The sequence below is a fragment of the Pteropus vampyrus genome, unplaced genomic scaffold (genome assembly GCF_000151845.1).
Source record: "Pteropus vampyrus isolate Shadow unplaced genomic scaffold, Pvam_2.0 Scaffold53, whole genome shotgun sequence".
Taxonomy (NCBI): domain Eukaryota; kingdom Metazoa; phylum Chordata; class Mammalia; order Chiroptera; family Pteropodidae; genus Pteropus; species Pteropus vampyrus.
Window position 1 is genome coordinate 3437692 of NW_011888834.1, and position 4447 is coordinate 3442138.

Genomic DNA, 4447 nt, shown 5'->3' on the forward strand with positions numbered 1-4447 from the left:
CATCACTTCTTCAGAGAACTATTTCCCCTCAACCACCATGACTACATTATGATGCCATTATATATTTCCATAACACTGTGTGCATTACTTCCTAGCTCTTACCAATGTCTGTTAATGCACTGGATGTACAAAATGCCAAAACAATATTTTTCCAATCAGTCCTTGCCCTGGGAGCTTTGACTTGCCAAAAAAGGAATGATACTTTGCTGCCTATTTGGAATCTAGTGTCAGCTGCCACCTGCCTACTTCTTTTTTGCGAAGAAAAAAAAAAGTCAACAGTACAAAAATTACTATTTTTTTTCTAAATTTATGTCTATACAGCGTCATGAGGACATTTAAGCAACTCTATAAAGAGGTACATGTGGAAAGCAACTGAGTCTTCCTACCAATAGCCAGCAAGAGGCCTTCTCCCAATAGTCATGTGTTATAGGTTAAATTGTGTTCCTGCAAAAAAAGATATGCTGGAATCTTAACCTCCAGTACCTAAGAACGTGACCTTATTTGAAGATAGAGTCCTTACAGAAGTAATCAAGTTAAAATGAGATCATTAAGGTGAGCCCTAGTCTAATATGACTGATGTCCTTACAAAAAAAAAAGGGGGGGGGGACATTTGGACACAGAGACATTCCCACAGGGAGAATATCATGTGGTGATGAAGACAGAGATCAGGGTGACACAACTACAAGCCAAGGAATGTCAAATATTGCCATCAAACCACCAAAATCTAGGAGAGAGGCACAGAAGATTCTCCTTCGCATGTCTCAGAAAGAGTTAACCCTGCTGATACCTTAATCTTGTACTTCTGGCCTCCAGAACTGTGAGACAATAAATTTCTGTTGTTCTAAACCACCTAGTTTCGGGTACTTTATTCTAGCAGTTCTAGAAATAAATACGTTATATGAATGAACCACTTTGGAAGCGGGCCACCCAGTCCCAACCAAGCTTTCAGACGACTGCTGTCCTGACCATTATCTTGACGGCCACTTCTTGAGACACCTTGAGCCAAAACTACCAGCTAAGCTGCTCCTGAATTCCCAGCCCACCCACGAAAAATATGAGATTAGTGTTTGATGTTTTAACTTCTGTTTTGGACCTAATTGTGATTCACGCACACACACACACACACACACACACACACACACACACACGCCCCCCGCCCCCACCTTCCCACCCCGGCTGCCAATTCTTATATTGAAGCACTAATTCCAAAGGTGACTGTTTGAAGATAGAGCATTAAGGAAGTAATTAAGGTTAAACACGGTTGTTAGGATGGAGCCCTAACCCAATATGGGAGCTGTCATTACAAGAAGAGGAAGAGACACTAGGGTTACACACACAGAGAAAAGGCCATGCGAGGACACAGTGAAAAGGCAGCCCGCTGCAAGCCAAGGAGAGAGGCCTGAGGAGAAAACAAGCTTGCCAGTATCTTGATCTTGGACTTCCAGCCTGCAGGACTGTGAGAAAGTACATTTCTGTTGTTTGAGTCACTCAGCCTGTGGGATTTTGTTATGGCAGCCCCAGCAGATTAATAATACAGCTGCTAAGTTTTAGGATAACTTGTCACACAACAATAGTTTATAATATGCTTTCCCACCCGACTCCACAAAAAACATACACATTTTCCATCTCTAATCTCAACCGTCAGCAAAATTTCTTTGAACGAATTAGGTCTTCTGTAGTTTGACTCCCTCACAGATTATGGAAAAGGCTCTATGATAAATCTCTTAAGTAAAGAACAGGTCTTCCCATGAGTGACCTCTAAGTTTTAAGTACTAAATGATAATTAGCCTGCATGTGACCGTTTGATTTTAGACTATGAGCATAACCAAGACTAAGATCATCAAAGGAATATGAGAGGAAAAGAAGCTTATGTTCCTAACCCAATTGAGAACTTCTGTCCATAAGAAATAACCACTACCTTCTCTCTGCTCTCCTTAGCAGCTTGTATCTACCTCTGGCACTGACACTGAATTAAATGAAATTATTAACTCTTCAATGGACACTTTTTCATCCAGAGCAGTGACTTGTCTCAGTTATCTTTTAAAATCCATTACAGCTCCTAGCACAAAGTAAGCATTCAATAAATGTAATAAATGTTTAGAGAATTATTGAACCCAGAAGATCTGGCACCTTTCATTCTATCCTCAGGCAGTTCAAGGCAAGTCTTTAAAAAGGCAGCACTGAGCTGTGAACCTTGTTCATTCATCTTCCTCAGGAGAATGCCTTCTACTGTTGCTCCAGACAATTTCAAAGACCGGTCTGTATGCTTTCTCTGGCAATTGACTTTATCTTCAATTTTCAGCTTCTGGTTGTCAGATAAGCTCTCTTCAACTTAACCCTTGCCTGTTCCTTTCCTATCGCTGTAGCAATTTTATGCCTTGTATTTTCTAAACACAATCAATCCTCAGGTCCCTGCATTCCATTAGCCTGCCCTGATGGGTCACTTCTCTGACTCTCTACCTAGTCTAAATCATCACTCACCTTGTAATCAATCAACACCCTCAACCCCCACCTTCGGGGCAGGCCAAATAGAAAATACAGCAAACTGTTTAAGGTTGAGAACCTTATAGTTTGATGGCTTTAAATCTCTGTAGTTTGGGTTCCTTGAATTGGACAGGGGAGAAAAATGAGTTCTGTATTTTTTAAATGTCTGTAATAACCAGTATGAGAAGTAAGACATGTGCATGAACATAGTTGCAAAGGTTAATCTTTCATGTCTTTCTTGGCCCAGAACTTCAAACTCTTTTCACCAAGCAGTTTCCTAATTTGGAAGGAAAAGAAGTTTAAATTTGTGTTAAGCATCTGAGAGAACCACAGTACTTACAGCAAAAAAATAAGTAAATAAATAAAAAGGCCCGAAGGCTGTAAAATCAATATTTCTAGTTATATTTCATAATTAACTTTGGTCTATAACTTATTTAGATGTATTTAGAGCTTCTTGAGCTAATTTCTAGAAACATTCAAAGGCAATCCTTTTTAAAATAGACAGTCGCAGAAAGATCCTTAATTGTACATACGATATAACTTAAAAGTTGCCACATAATTTCTCTAGCCAATAGTATTTGGAGACTGAGTCCTTAAATTTTGCTAAAAGCATCAGTGCTATTCATAATAAAACAGCTAACGTTTACTGGGTGTTTTTACAATGCGCAGGCCACTGTGCTAATGAGCTTAATATAGATTATCTCGTTTAATCCTGCCAACAACAGATTTGTGAGAAAACTGATGTACTTCAAGCCTCTGAATCCAGAACTCTACAGTCTCTTGGGTTTCTAACAGCTTTACTAATGATATTCCCCTGTTACTTAGCTGCTGGCTTACTTAGAGATTTCACTAGGTTACTTCATTCTTCTGATGCCAGGACCTGCATAAGAGCAATTCATATCTAGACCAATTTATTTATGACTAGACAAGAGCCCTTTGGCAATGTGTCAACATTCCTCCAGAAAGTACTTAATGTTTACTGCATGATTGAACATAGTTTTGAATTTGTTAAAAATAAATGACTCTTTTATACCTGTTTAAGAATAAAAAAGAGAGATGTCTCATTAAAGTGCTCACATAGAACCCTGTGAATTCCACCTCGGCGATTCAGGATGGAAAAATCACAGAGAAAAATGAGTGGGTGGGGGGTGCCGTGAAAGGTGGAAGGTGGGGAGGACTAACTATTCTGTAAGGAAATGGCATGGTGCTAGACTCACAGATGAATCTCTTTGGATATACACTTCCAACCTAAGTCCATAATAAACGGTCAGAAAAATCCAAGGAGAAGGGAGACACTAAAATTTGAGATCTTCTGAGTGATCGTCTGAAATTTCTACCAACACTCCACTCTCACTCTAAAATGCTCAGATCTTGGAGAAAGTTACGCTGGAAATCATCAGGGTCACCTTGGTGACTTCTCAGAATAGTCCCTATGGTTGTATTATGAAAGGACAGTATTTCACACTGTCTGCGTCGCCAGGGGAGGCCAGGTAAGCCACCAGCGTCCAGTCCCATGCAGCGCCAGGCGGAATGCAATTTAGGGAGCCGGCTGCAACGGACCAAAGCCGCCGCCAGATGGTACTCACGGATTAGGATCGCGGGGAAATTACGGGCCCCACATCCCACTAGCCCCTCGGAGAGATCCCAGTACTGGTGCCTTTGCCTACGGGGACACTTCCTTGCGGCTCTCCCAGCTGCGAGGTCGAGAGACGTACTCTCTTTGGACTGATTCAGGCACTGGCCCAGGTCTGCAGGGGCCTCGCAGCGCTCACTCCCAGATCCGCGTGCCGCGGGCGATGACCTCAGCCGGGAGGTGAGCGCGGCCGACGACTATAGGCTGCGGTGAGGGGTGGGACGGAGAGTGGCAGCGCCGACCTGGCCTCGACCCCGCGCGGGCGGGGGAGATGGGGCGAACCCTCTCTCTGCGGGTGGACTTTGCCAGCCTTGCCACCCTCCCAGGCCT